The sequence below is a fragment of the Puma concolor genome, chromosome A1, assembly GCF_028749965.1.
Source record: "Puma concolor isolate L17-30 chromosome A1, mPumCon1.1.hap2, whole genome shotgun sequence".
Taxonomy (NCBI): domain Eukaryota; kingdom Metazoa; phylum Chordata; class Mammalia; order Carnivora; family Felidae; genus Puma; species Puma concolor.
In genome coordinates, this window is record NC_141667.1 from 53,137,246 (window position 1) to 53,153,060 (window position 15,815).

General features: G+C 36.3%; 1 protein-coding gene across 3 annotated transcripts in view; it reads right to left on the reverse strand.

Moving 5' to 3' along the window:
• The window catches only part of GABRB2 (gamma-aminobutyric acid type A receptor subunit beta2), a 239,307-nt gene that overhangs the window by 49,672 nt on the left and 173,820 nt on the right, over positions 1-15,815 (reverse strand). The gene's annotated exons all lie outside the window — the stretch shown is intronic.

Genomic DNA, 15,815 nt, shown 5'->3' on the forward strand with positions numbered 1-15,815 from the left:
TGAGTAAGCATATGTGTAACTGCAATGAATAAACACCTATTAGATTATTAACAGAACTATACAGAGAAGCATGCAATGAAATCCATTAAATCTTAATATTTTACAAACACACCCACCCCAATATCCCACCTGCAGAGCATAAATTGTATTTGTATATCATATTTCTTAAAAGAACTTTTGCATCCAGAGAGCTGAATTTTTACAAGTCTAAGAAGTAGACAGGTCAGATATTGCTCCCCAATTTAAAGCAAAAAGCAAAACAAAACAAACAAAAACAAAACACAAACAAAAAATAAAAAATAAACCCAAAAATAAAAAAAAAAAACTAGTTAAAAAGGTTGCTTAAATTCTTTTTGACATGTGACTTAAGTTCTTTTTGCTTTTTGACATGTGACTAGTTAGTGTTATACAGGACTAGAATATCAGTCCTTTCATTCTTAGCTCTTATAATTTTCATTAAATCACATTTCTTCCAAAGAAAGCAAGTCAAATTTCCAAGAGTAGAAATGGATTATTTTTCAAAGAATTACAGTGCTCTCAATTCGAGAATCTACATCAACCATAGCACAGCTCAGACAATGTCTTAACTTTTCTAGAAGTCTGCATTCTTCTTTACTCATAAGAGCAGCCATCTTTATCTGATGCAGAAATACAGATTTTTGTAAAGAGTCAATGAGAACTTGAACTTCTGGCTCCATAACTATAGGCCTTTAGATAATAGCTAATGATTTTCAAAAAGGCCTGTTTACTTGCAAACATCATAAAGTACATTGTAATCACAATTGTCAGGGTGCCTGGCTGGCTCAGTGGGTAGAGTATCTGACTCTTGATCTCGTGGTGAGTTCAAGCCCCACATTGGGCATGGAGCCTACTTAAAAAAAAATTGTGGATATTTAACAGATTATACACCACCAACATTTTTCTTAGCATGATATCTTTTAAAGCCACTTATTTTGTTAGAGAATGTCTTTCTTCGCATGAAACTTTGATTTAAAAGCAAATTATTCATAATTTTAAGAAGGGGAGTCCAGGTACAAAGTGAAAGGCACAGTAAAAATATTCTTCTCTTTCTCCATTAGTCTACCCCATTAATATTCTCTATCTAATCCTAAGAACTGTCCCAAACAACAAGTGCTTTTATCTGTGATTTCAACTTTCTTAATATGGCCATGGGAATCCTCATAATCCAGGACTTCATCTCGAATATAATCCCGTTTCTCATTGGTTATTTGCACACAGCTCTCAGTTATGAAATTATTTAATCAATGACAATCCCATCTTGGCCAAACCAGTGTTAAATAACAAAAGAGGGCACCTGGCTCAGTTGATTGAGCTTCCTTCCAGCTCATGACACTGTAAATTGGATTTGTGGTACATAAACATGAAAGAAGGTATTTATGAAACAAGAAGGCCATCGTTTTCTAGGGGAAAAAAATTGTCAAATGCTGCCATTTTCAAACGAGAATGGGAGTAAAGTCAACTCTTACATTTGCAATAAGAACTAAGTCTAAATTAGTAAAGAGTGTGTTTCTGGTTCTCCAGCTTCCTTTCCTCAGTTTTTATCTTCTCTCGTCCACTGCTACAAATCTTCTCACAGAAGCTCTCTGTGGGCAGAGGCATGGGAATATCTATGGCATTTCAATAATTATATAGGCAATGCCTCACCGTTGTTTAATAAGTAGAAATATTATCATGAAATATAGATTTTTGTGAAAATGCCAGCTATCTGACATGTGTTTGCTAGATAATTCCTGGCAGAGGAGAGGCACTTGGGATATATTGTTGAATTAGTAAAATATTTATTTAACACATGTGTGGATTTGGGTGATGGTTGCTTATCCAGATGCTTGGCATTGTGGAGGTATTCATCATGTCTATACCCCTGTTTCTTGCTCCTAATACAGTACCTGGTACAAAGTTGTATTAGATAAATATCTTCTGAGTGAATAAAAAAAAGCCACCCAAAGATAACACAGCCCTTAAGAAAAATCCAAAGGTTCTTTATTATGTATTTACCCTTATGTAATAGCTCAGCAAATTGCTTAACCTTTCTCTGTTCTTCATTTCTTAATCTGTAAATTGTAACAATAAACAATAACAACAACAAAAGCTACCTCATAGAGTTGTTATGCAGGAAACACGAGTTGTTACTTACAAAATGCTTAGAGCAGTACCTGATAGATAATGCTCAAAAAGGTTAGCTAATAGTTTCTTTTCAAATAAGAATTATTGTAAATGAATTAAAAACTCATATTTCATTGCATGTCACCTGGCTTCTATTTTATGAACACTTGAACACATTTACACAATGAGAAACTTGGGTGTCCAATGACACACCCTCTGGTGTGTTTGTAAATCGAAAATGAGACATTGGAAGTTTATTTTGATGTCAAACATTTTGGAATCTGACATAATGGAGCATCATATTTGTAATATTTCTTAGTTACTGCTGGTCTTAAAAACTGCTATCTTCTTGACTTCATTTTGAGTTAACCAAGTATGGAATGCTGCCAATGGAAAGCAAATGTATGCTCTTGCATCACCGATTTCTAAAGACCAAAGACCAACAGTTTATGACTGTGCCAGGGTGGTCAAGTTCCAAATCCAGCTCAATACACTGTGTAGGATAAACTGAAAGCAGACCTAGTTTTATTTATTTTTCTTTTTCTTCCTCTTCTTTAAAAAAAAAACAAAAACAAAAAACAACTTCTCTGAAGGAATATTTAACAGTGTCTCAAAGTGATTAAAAATAAAAGAAAACATATGCAAATATGTATGACCTGACTTTTACAGCTTTCGTAACGATAATGAGTGAAAAATAATTAGATATCTTTTAAAAGCTATCAGGAGGAGATGCACTGAAACTTCTCATTAATGTCTTGCAAATTAAATTCATCTTTTATATTTTATTCATGGGATTCCAGAAACTGAGTCATTAAATTATATTGTATTATTATCATTAAAAACATAACCCACATAAACTCAGATGGACTATAAATAAACCAAAATATAACTTCACTGGAATCTACCTGAAGGAATTAAAATTGTACAAAATGTTAAAGTTTCTGATCAGGACAGATAAACAAATACATTTAAAAATCTATGTATGTGAATGACAGATATACTGTCATACACTGATAAAAATATGTACTACATGAGATCTAAGGAGCAAAATTATCACGTTAAACACATTCACATAATAAATGAATGTGTTCTCACAATTGTGACATTATCTTATTACATAACATGGCATTTAAAAAAGTTTTTTCTCTCTTTAGTGTCAGTCTACTTGTCTATTTTGTTATCTACTAAGTAAATATTTCATTTCAGATGAAATATTTTTACTGTGCAAGAAATATGAACCTATACCAAGATATTAAACAGTGAGGGCTGGTGAGAACATTTAGAAGAAATGGATTATAAATGCCACCATTTTTTTTTTTTCCTAGTGAGAAATTAAAGAGACCTATTGTTTTCTTGTTGTTCATTTAAACTTTGTTCTCCAATTGGACTGTTAAATGTTGTAGGGTAATTATTTTCTGTCTCCCATTGTAGCCAACATAGCAACTGTAACATAGTAGTTGCTTTAAACTGCTAATTCTTGGTCATCACAACCAATTGTTGATGTTTGAGGATTAAGGGCTAGTGTTATTGGGACAATCCACTCTAGTCATGGATGGTTTCAATTTTTTTAGGAACTATCTTATCTCGAATTTCATGCCCTTTTATGTGTCTATCACAGCACTCCACAAGTTTTTCTGAATTGAAAACCTCATTGTAAAAATTTTAGCATGTCGCTCTATTAGTATTTAAATTTTTATGTGGTTACTGTTATCGGTATATAAGTAACTATTATTAAAACTTAAGTTACATTCTGAGAAACACTAATCCTGTAATGTGCTTCATGGAAAAGGGTTCTAAGTAAATGTATTTGGGAGTAACTGTGCATTTCGGGCCCCTCTTGTAGTCACAAACATTTAACACAGTAAAGTTTAGATAATTCCTCAATAAAGAATTTGCTTAATATTACTTACCCCTGGCATTCTCCGTACCTATTTGACCAGAGACATTTTTTTAGGACATAAAAAATATCCATCCAAATGCAATAATTCCATAAAATGCTAGAGTTAGTCACACATTTTAGGGTGCTTTAGTTAGGTTCCCCCCAAACCAGATAAGTACTGGAAAAGGCACATAGTCCCTTGGAGCTATGTCTTGCTCTTTAGTGGATTAATCTTTTTTTTTTTCCCTCCAAAAAAATTTCCAGAAGAGAAGAAAAACATTTTCAATAACAACCAGGTCAAATTGCCTTTTAAAGCAGACAAACATTTTGGGGAAGCAGCAGGACCTAATGTGCAACAGGAAAGCAGGCCTTTGTCTCATGACTAACTCAGTGACCACAATCAGAAGTCTATCAGTCCACAATCAGAATGGACTACACGCCACACAGTCCTGTATGTTTGCAAAAGTGCAAGACTGAGAACAGTCAATGCCAATTAGTTATGGGGATTTTCCAAGAGGGAGAGAGACTCGCTTGTCAGCTACAACTCTTTAAATTCAGCAATGAAAGCATTCCAAAGACACTCTGAGTGATTGCTCTGACTCCTTAATTGCATCTTATTCTTCACTCTGCTCTTTAGATGGACTGCTAGACACTAATGTTCTGCTGTCAAATCATTTCTAGGCCTTGAGAGCTCAAAATAATCTGCCTAGGGTGGGTCAGACTTGATTACCAAGTGGCATCTTAGTAAGGACACCATCAAGTCATGGCCCAGCATTCATCCTACATCACAGATAACCCATTTTTTGTGTTATTAGCATTTTCAAATTCAAATCTTATGTAAGAGGAGAGGAAATTGATCATAATCAAGTAAAATGTTAGATTTTGTGCTTTAAAGATGATTTCTCTTTTTGGATTTCAATGCAATATTCACTATTTGTTTTCTCTGTATGGAAGCAGAGTGCTCTAGTGGCTGTTCCTGCAAGTTTAACTCCTTAATGTGTTTCTTAAGCTTCCTTAAGTTTGCAGAGCTCAAGCAATTAAGCTGATGATACAGGTAAAATAAACCAATTAATAATATAAACAATAATAATAACCACAACCACAACAATAATAGCTGCCATTTCAAAGTCCTTATGTGTCAGCGACTGCCTTAAACTCTTTACACGGTTCTGTCTAGAACCATATAAACCAGACTGGGTTATGGTTACAAGCATTCTTCCCCACTACCCAACCCTGCTTTTTTTTCCCTATGCATTAGCCCTAAGTCCTGAAGTAACATAGAAGAGGCAGAGAACTGTCAGTGCTGCTCAAATTTCACGTGCATAAAAATCACCTGGAAATCTTGTTAAAATGCAGTGTGAACTAGGATTAAGTGGGTAGAGCCTGAGATTCTGTAGTTCTAATAAACTTCCAGGTGGGGGGATGGTGTTTACCCATGGACTAACCTCTTCATAGCCAGGAGAGTGTTGCAGAGCGAAAGTCATTTCCCTTGCCATGGGAATCAGCAAAGGGATGCTGGTATCTAGCCTGACCAAGAGAAGAACAATGTTTCTTCTGAACAAAGGTTTTACAAGCTCCAAAATTAAAATATTTTCTCCCAGCTCTGCCTCTCTTATAAGGGACTAGAGGAGATGTTTCTGATGCCGTCTCTACCCAGGGGTCTGGTTCTCTTCCTTAATCTATGGTCTACAATCATCAACAGCATAGAACAGAAAGATGGAGCCAGGTCTGAAGGGTTTCTGCTCATTTGTATTCACACCAGTTTTATTTGAATACTTAGGATTAAGAACAGTCCACTCTGGCATCAGATCTCTGCATCTTTTGTTTATATTCTTCAACATACTAGTCAACAGGCTTCAAGTTTCCTGCCTTCTTCTAATCTGTGCTACACATGATGCTATTACACTTCATTTAAAAACAGGCTGGTGTGCCATTTCTATGCCTTAGGAAAGCATTAAAAAATGGAAAACAAAAATATGAAAAAATTCTTTATGGCCTTTAAACAGGTCCAGACTTAAAAGCAAATTCTTCACTCAGGCATTCAAAACTCTTATCACGGGGCTTCTATCTGCTTCGCAGCCTCATCTTCTATTGCACTTCTTCCTCTTCCAAAGCTCTCATCTCTACCCTTCTACTTCCTTTCGTAATCCTTTGACCTCCAGGCCTTGGTTCAAGCTAACTGAAACATTTTTCCCACTGATATCAAATTTCTGTACAATTTCAGGGCCCATCTCAACTTTCCAAGACACTGTCTCATTTTCCCTCAGTTGGGAACTTCCTGTCTTTCTTTCCTGATGTTTTAACAGCACTGTTTTAATTTCTACAACATAGCTGTTATAGACAGTTTTGCATCAGAGGGTTTGTGGATGTGTTGATCTCAGCCACCAGACCACCCCGGAGGGTGAAGAACCAAGCCTGATAATTCTGTGCCTGTCTCCTCCTTAATGCAGGTCTTAATAAGGGAGGGAGTCATGTAAGCGTGGCTGTACTGAATGGTCAACACACTAACCCTTTCATTGTAGTTCACCAGATCCCACTCCCGAAGGTGGAATGATGAGCAGGTGCTACTTGCTGAATTGTAAGATGGTGGGACTGCAAAGCTGAGATCATTAGTGACTTGGGATGTGGAATTCCCATTCAGTAGCCTTCGAGTCACTAAAAGAAAGGTGGTACCATTGGTACCAGTCCATAAAAGTTGAAGCAAAGGCCATTGTGTCAAAAGAAACTTTTGTTGGTGTTGCTGACTTTTAATATATGTTGTCATTCTTAGGTGAACAACAGTATCCTTGGAGTGGCCACACGGCCCTCTGATAATGACTTTCTCTGGGCTGATAGATTTTGGAAGCCAAATTGCCACAATAGCCTCCAGAGGCAGCCAATACCTGCTGTGCAAATGGAATAATGCTCCCTGGTGACAAGGGGATTTAGTCCCATGGAAGAGTTTGTTAGCTCAAGAGTGAGGGAAGATACTTAAATTAACAAGGCCAACCAAATGGCCTAGGAGATATGCACAGCTGTGCAATAAAATGCCATCAAGTGTTACACCAACCCATCTGCTTTCTCATAGGGGGTGGCAGAGAAAGTGAAGAGCTCGCTTACTGATGTTGGAAGTGGTCTGGGTCTCTCTATCTTAACTCATTCTTTGGTACACCTTCACTGTGACAGGGGTCAGCTGAGGACTCACACATTTAAAGATATTAGGCAAGATGCTCTTGTACAGGAATTTTTAGTCTAAATATCTGGCTGGCCAGTGAAACAGACCATTAGCAAGTGTCTTGACTAATAAGAAAATCTTCATTCTGCCCTTAAACTCCATATATGACTGACCCTTCTTTGCTTGCGTAACATCCTGTGTTAATTCTCGGGATATTTATTAAATGATCTGGTAAGGAATTCATACCCTATACTCAAATATGAAGTCTCATTTAAACAGCGAGCCTACAGGGCGCCTGGGTGGTGCAGTCGGTTAAGCGTCCGACTTCAGCCAGGTCACGATCTCGCGGTCCGTGAGTTCGAGCCCCGCGTCAGGCTCTGGGCTGATGGCTCAGAGCCTGGAGCCTGTTTCCGATTCTGTGTCTCCCTCTCTCTCTGCCCCTCCCCCGTTCATGCTCTGTCTCTCTCTGTCCCAAAAATAAATAAACGTTGAAAAAAAAATAAATAAATAGTGAGCCTACATTCTTCAAATTGGTATCCATGGCTTGTACTGGAAAGGTGGCAAATACCAGACATTTATTACATTTACTAAGATGGACCCAAATATACATGCATAGTTAAACATGGCATTGCTATTCTGTTTGGGGGAATCAGGAAGAATTCATCAAGGTGATCTAATGCAAGGGATTTTTAAAGTTGCTACTAGCTAACATTTTAAATCATTTTCTGTGTGATGCCATGTTCTTCACAAGCATTATCTCATTTAATCCCTTTGAAGCAGAAATTGTTATTATTCCCAGCTCACAGATGAAGAAACAACAATTTGAAGAGGTTAAACGTCTTGCCCAAAGGTCAGAAATGGGAATTGAACTAAATCACCTTTAACACTAGGGTCCAACTCCACAGTAACTCTATTTATTACCTCATACTACTTATTCAAGGCCATATTTTCAAATTATTCTGTAATAGTACAAAAATATGTCTGTAATCATCCCTCTTACTGTATCAATGCCTTTATGCGGTGTGACTTTGCAGTTCCTCCCAAGAAGAGGTAGAATCTTTCCCTACACCTTGAATCTGAGCTGCCCTTGACACTTGTTTTAATCAAAGAAGTAACACTGAGCCAAGTTGTGAGCTTGGGCTAGTGAAGGTTTGACAGCTCCCCACTCCCCTTTCTTTTGGAATCCTGCTGCCACCCTGTGAAAGGCTTGGATAGCCTGTGGAGAAGCAGGGACATGTGTCCACTCACCCCATCACAGCAGTCAGACAGCCCCAAGCCTATCTGTGTGAGAACCACATGCATGTGTGGGCCTGGTTCTGAGCCTCTCGGCCAACCTGTAGCTTCCTAAGCAATAATAAATGGTTTCTGTTTTAATCCACAGTTTGGGGCAGACTGTTAATTACTAAAAGCTAATGGAGAGCACTAGGTTCTGTAGAAACAGGAAAACAAACATTTTTTCTTCATAGAATGGTATATACACCTTCATTTCCAAGATAAAATTCATGCTCACAGCTGGGCCTTGCTTCAGAGAATCTCCAACTGGTTTTATAAATATTATGGGCTCAGCCATATGGCATAACCTAAATCAAGAGACCTACCTAGGTTCCTATCCCAGTGCTGCTATATACAAGCTGTAGAATTTTGGACAGATCATACATTCTTTAAAACTCTGTTTCTATACCTAAAAAATAAAGTTGTTCTAAAACAGCAATCCCCCAATTTTTGGTTTTAGAACTCCTTTATACTCAAAAAATTATTAAGAACTCCAAAAAGCTTTTGTTTATGTGGTTTACATCCACTGATACATACGATCTTAGAAATTAAAACAGATATTTAAAAATATCTATCCATTAATTCATTTATAACAATAATGATCCTATTTTCATGTTAACATAAATGTCATTTTTATGAATAGTAGCTATATTTTACAAAATACAAAAACTTATTGAGAAGACTGGCATTGTTTATATTTTTGTAAATTTCTTTTTGGCTGGCTTAACAAGACAGCTGGATTCTCAACGTTGCTTCTGCATTCAGTGGTTGTGATAATGTGAGTCTTTTGAAAACATGACTGTACATTTTGAAATAATGAAAGTGAAAAATGCAGATAAAGGCTTAGTATTACTATGAAGTGAGCTTTAACCTTCAGAACACTCTGAAAGGGTCTTAGCAACCAACCAGGGGTCTTGTAGATTATACTTTGAGTCACTGTTTTAGATGATTTCGAATTTGAAATTTGGTTAAATTTAAGGAGAACTCCAAATAATTCATTTGGATTTAAATTATTAAGGACTACCCAAAACTAGCAACTTTATTTCCTGTAGAGTAGAAATAAAAACAAGGGGACCTTGAAAGATCATTTCAAAAGATCATTTTTATTCGATAGAGTAAAAGTGTGTGTTGTGTGTATGTCTGTGTGTGTGTATGACATTCTTACAATTAAACGTAAATCATTTGGTTCTTTGATGCAGTGAAATTCTTGAGAATTTTTTAAAAAAGAAAGTTAATGCATTTGCATACAATTGAAGCTACTGTCCATCCATATCAGACTATCAGTTTGGTCAAAGTTGGACCTATGTGAATGAAGTGAATGGTTCATTCTCTTTGTTTGGCCTGGAAATACCAATGCAAATTAATTCATACAAATAAGACCTTGAGGGGAGCCTGGGTGGCTCAGTAGGTTGAGCATCCACCTTTGGCTCAGATCATGATCTCGCGGTCCATGAGTTCGAGCCCCACATCGGGCTCTGTACTGATAGCTCAGAGCCTGGAACCTGCGTCAGATTCTGTGTCCGCTCTCTCTCAGCCCCTCCTGTGCTCATGCTCTATCTCTCTTTGTGTCTCAAAAAAATAAATAAATAATAAAAAATAAGACCTTGAATGTGACTTCATTAGTGCAGGCCAAGCAGTTAAAATTTGTAGCTTCTAAGATGGAATAAAACCTTTCCAGCTTAAAAAATAATATGCAGAAAACATCTAGAGTAATGCCAAAAGCCTTGACCAAATTGTTGCAAATCTGCTCTTTTCTAAACTATTGATTATATTCCTGGTTTGAGAAAAATATTACTCCTTAAACATAATTTTTTAAATGCTGACACCAAAGATGAAATATAGAACATGTGAAACATACTTAAAACTAAATAATTATCAAGATTTGACCCAAATTCAACCAAACTAAGGGCAGTATCCTTATGTCTGTACAGTTTTGTTTGTTTGTTTGCTTTTGTTGTTTCTAAGCTGAATAGAGAATTAGCTTGCTTTGGTGATTTTAATGAAATGTCCATAAATTCTTTGATATTGCTACCCACAAATGATGAAACTTAATTTCTGTCTCCTGGAGTGTGGGCTGGACTTAGTGATATACTTCTAAGATATAGAATACAGCAGAAATTATAGGATGTCACTTATGAGATTAGGTTATAAAAAGACTGGAGCTTCTGTCTTGAATGTACTCTCTCTCTTTCTCCTTCACCTCTTCAGGTTCCAATACATTGCAACCTGTTTTGTGCAGAGACTAACATGGTGAGAAAGAGAAGGAGGCCTCCATCAGACCAAGAAACTGAAGCCCTCAGTCAAATAGGAACACCATGAGGGACTGAGACCTGCCACAACTCTGAGCGAGCTTAAAAAAATGGGTCCTTACCCAGCTGAACCTTCAGATGAGACCACAGCCCTGACCAATAGCCTGACTACATCTCATGAGAAACCCTGAGCCAGAATCACTTATCTAACTGACTTGTGATTTCTGACCTTCAGAAACTATGAGACAATAAATGTCTGTTCTTTTAAGCTGCTAAGCTTTAGGGTAATTTGTTACCCATCAATAAATAATATAAACCCGCTACCTTGCACTTGAGCATGGTCTAATAAAACAAACACAGATGGGTTCAGATATTGCCTACTTCCTACTATGTCTCTAGAGCCTAACTCCACTGAAAAAGCAAATAATGCCACTTGTATTTTCTATGTTGTTCTAAGAACTGGAAAAAAATGCTTGCAAAACAATTAGCACACTAGTTTAATGATGACTGGCCATCATTACTCTGATTAGTGATATGTATAGTTAAAGCAAAATTTTTATTTTTATTTTTAAATTATCTACAGTTTAAAAATTAAGTTTCCAAATGCAACTTTTAGGTTCAGTTCAAGTTAGAAAACAATTGTTCATTTACTATGCAAATGCAACTTTTAGGTTCAGTTCAAGTTAGAAAACAATTGTTCATTTATTATGCAAAAAAAAAAAACAAAACAATTGTTCATTTACTAAGCTACTAAGTTCTCACTCTGTGGGATGAAGAATTGGGTAAATCATTTAATGTCTAACTTCAGTAAATAATGGGCACAACCTTTAATATGTGATAAAGTAGTATTCCTTTTCTTGGAGGGTCTGAACAGAGTAGAAAAGGAAGGAAGCTGATTTAATGGCTGTCTCATACTACCAGCACCTGGGTTAAAACATTTGGCAGTTAAATAAGGACTAAGACTCTCAAATGCTTCAGGGGTCAAACAAAATAGGTAATGTATAAGTTCTGAATGTACTGAACTGGGGAGTGTAGTCCTGCACCCAAGATAATTCAAATTCAGGTACTACTGCCAAAAATTAAGGCATTGTGCTGGCAAAAAAAAAAAAAAAAAAAAAAAAAAAAAAGTATATTCTGGATAAATCTATCACCTGAATCTGTGCACTTCAATCCTAAATGATCACCTTTGCTACTAGTTTGATTTCTAAATTGGGTAAAACCAATTTGTTTGAAAATGTGGAAGCCCCTTTCTTTCACAATTGGTTATTAACAGACACAGGAGCTGTGTGCTTCTTCTAACATAATGGTAATCACGTCACTGATTTCAAACCAATAAATGCCAAAAGGAAACAATATTCAAGATGGTGGGGTGTTTAGTGATTTGTGCAAACTGCTTCCAGACTCTGGAACTGCAGCTGTAATATTTGCACTTTAACTATTTACAACCCAGCTTGAGACAAGCTTTCTGAATGTCCAAACATAACTAAGGTAATACCTTTGATTTGGCAGCAGGTAAGTCCAGTGTACCTGATACCTGGTACTGATCCTTCCAATCCAAATCAACTTTTTTACTAGTACTTCTTCTATCTAGAACTTGGATATTTTTTTGGTATGTGACATTAAAGCAAACTATCCACAAAGATTTCATAAAGCAAAACAAACACCAAATACTAAAATTTATTTCCTTAGTTCCTAAGGATTGTGCAATTACAGATAATAGGGCAATTTTCTGACTGGAGAAAAAACTCAATTGATTTTCAAATTCAAGGGCAGTTTTCTTCAAACCACATTATCTTTATAGAACTATGATTTTACAGTACAAATGGCTTCTAAGATGAGGGGGAAAATAAAGGACTAATATTACCAACATAGCAAATTGGTATTTAATATAACAGCCCTAGGACTTAGAGTGATTCACCTCAGCAGTATCCTCAAATTTTTGTGACCAACAAATCACCTCCAGGACCTGTTAAACATGCCTATTCCTGGGCCATACCTACAGAGTCTAATTGTGTAGGCTAACCATGTAGGTACATTAATAAATGTACCAGCAAGTACTGATGCACAGACCACATGTCCATGCTTCAAGAGAAACTCTGCTCTATAGAGTTTGAAAAATTCCTTTAAAATTTCAAGAATGTCCTAAGATGTACATATGTTTTCTTAGATGTAGGGTTCCTGGAGATTTTGGGACTCTATAACCTTGGAGTCTGTATGAGATAATGAATCTCTCCTCTGGCTCATGGCATATATATTTGCAAATTTGTCATTTATAGATGTCCAAAATAAAACTCTAGCTACGGGCTCGACCTTCAAAATATATTCATCGAATTCTCTCCCTCTCCCAGTATTAGTGTCATAGACTATGAGTACATCATCTCATGCCTGCAAAACTGTTATAGCTGCTAACTGATTTCCCAGATTCCATTTGTATTCCCCTATATATAGTAGGCAGTGAGCTTTAAAAGAATACCCTGACATGTCACTCTGCTCAAAAGCTTCTAGTGGCTTTTCATTTTACCTTATAAATAAATAAAACAACCCACCCCCCTTACATGATCTGACTCTGGTCCTGTCTACCTCTTTGAAGTCACTTCTATTAATTTTATACTGGCCTGGTCTGCTCTTTAAACACAAGAAGCTCATTCCTTGTCTTGAAGCCTTAGTTCTTGCCTTGCACTCCCTTCATGTAGATCTGTACATAGATGATTCTTATTGCTTGTTCAGGTTTCAGCTTCAGTGACCTCCAAATGAAGCTTGAGCTCTGTATCTTATTCTGAGCTGTCACCTAGATTCCCCATTGCAGTTATTCTCTACATTTTTACATTGTTTAATTTTCTATATAATTGATCATTCAGGAATGAGCTTCTCTATTTATTCCATTGTCTGGCTCTCTGTACTACGATGTACATTCCTATAGGGCAGGAATGTGTCTTTTCTATTCACTGTGGTATATAAAACATCTAGGACATTGCTTGGTACATTGTAGGTACTAAATAAATGTTTTTGAATGAATAAGTAAAACCTGTTGATTAACATCTATATAACAGATAACACTGGTCTCATCTGCATATATTCAAAATAAATAAAAACATCTTTAGTTGGTATATAGCTTAAAACCTAACAGATTAATAACTTTTAATAAGAAGTATTGGACTCAAATCACATCAAACATATATTAATAGACAGGAAGGAAGATGTCCTATTTACATGGAAGCTTTGCCACCATTTAATATGTACAAGAGTGTTTGGTACCTCATTTAAAATTCATACTACAAAGAAATATGTCCTCTTGGTTAATGCTTTATGGAATGATGATACTTTTATTAAGTGCCTTATTGATATCACAAAAATGTATTATTCAAAAATAGACTTCTGCCATTGATTTGTTGACATGCCACTTAACTCCTATTCCATATTCCATTTGGAGGTTTCTCCAAAATACAAAGCACACTGGTGGATATACGCTTTTAACAAATACAAGGGGAAAGAAAAAATTAAGTGGAATTTAAAACCAGAGTTTAGAGTGAAACACACGCAAATAAATAGGATAAGGTAAAGGCAAAGGAAGACTGATGTTTTGCTACACTTTTTCAAATATGCAAACCTACCTAAATTTAAGCAAATAAATGGTTGAATAGACTAACTGGACATCATATTTTAAGATTTGTTATAATAAAGAAAAGCCAGAAAATTTTATGACTTTTTTTATAGTTGTAATGTGATTTAGGAGACCTTATATAATCTATCCGGATCCTATCTATCTTCACAACCTATGCTAGAGATATGACATATTAAACAGAATAACTATAGTACATAAGATAAGGGTTCTCTGCCAACCAAAAGCCAGTATCAGTTGAAACTGCTCCTCTCCACAGCTCCTGTTGAATCTGGACTGTACCCCCATTGCAGCCATGGTTGATTATACATGATTGGATGTCTACATTAGGCTGGAGTAAGCATATTCCTTTGGTACGAGTATGGAATGCAAATATTGAGAGACTGAATCAGCATATTTACCGGTGTTATATGAAAAGATAATTATTAAGAAAGGAGGGAAGAATAGGAACAAAGAAACCATAACTATAAGAAAGCAGAGGAAGTTGATATGCAGAAAAAGAACAATGAAGCACAGATATCATGGGAAAAGATACACGGGGCCCCTGAGAAAATCACAGAGAGGCAGGGAGAGACATGGACAGAGAGGTAGTCTAGTTCCAAAGCCGGAAGAATATCCTTGGAATCCTAGATATTCCCCAATAGTCTTGAACATCATTTCCTGAGATGCTTCTGAGATTGTTGTGTTCTTATACAATACATATTTATTGAATGCCTACTATGTGCAAGCATGGTTCTCAGCACTTTTGGCACATTGATAGGAAAAAAAAAAAGATAAAAAAAACCCAGCTGCCCTCAGTGAGAATGCATTCTAGCTGAGAGAGACAGAAAATAGATAGTAGGCATAACAAACAGGCAAATTACATAGTATATTAGAAAGTAATATAATTTATATTGGCTATGGACAAATAAAAAAGTAGAGCAAGGTGAGCAGGATGTAGAATCTTGGGAGGGCACTTAGGTTGCATGTTTAAATTGGGTGGTCAGTACAGACCTCATCAGAAATCTGACATATAAGCAAAGACTGATGAAGGATTTAGACCTAAGCCTACTGGTGGATAGAGCATTTTAGGTAGAAAAAACAGATAGTGGAAAGGCCGAAAGCTGGGAGGATACATGGTGTACTAGAAACACAGTAAGAAATCCAGTGCAGCTGGAACACTATGAGCACAGTGAATGAACAGGAGGTGAGGTCACAGAGGCACTGGCGAAGGGGGTCTTATAATATGGAATCGTGCAGGCTATTATTTGGAATTTGGTTTCAAACTCTGAGTGAGGACTTTAAGAAAAGACATGACAAGATTGGGTATGTGTATTAAGATGATTATTCTAGCTTCTATGTAGAGAATGATCAATATGGAGGTAGATAAAGTTTGAAAAAGGGAAACCAATCAGAGGTGGAAGCAAAAGAGGTGGTGATGGGTGGTAGAATTTTAGAAATATTTTGTAATCCCAGGTAATAGGATTTTATGGAAGATGTGAAAAAAAGAGAGTGGAAAATTATATCCCAAGGTTTCTC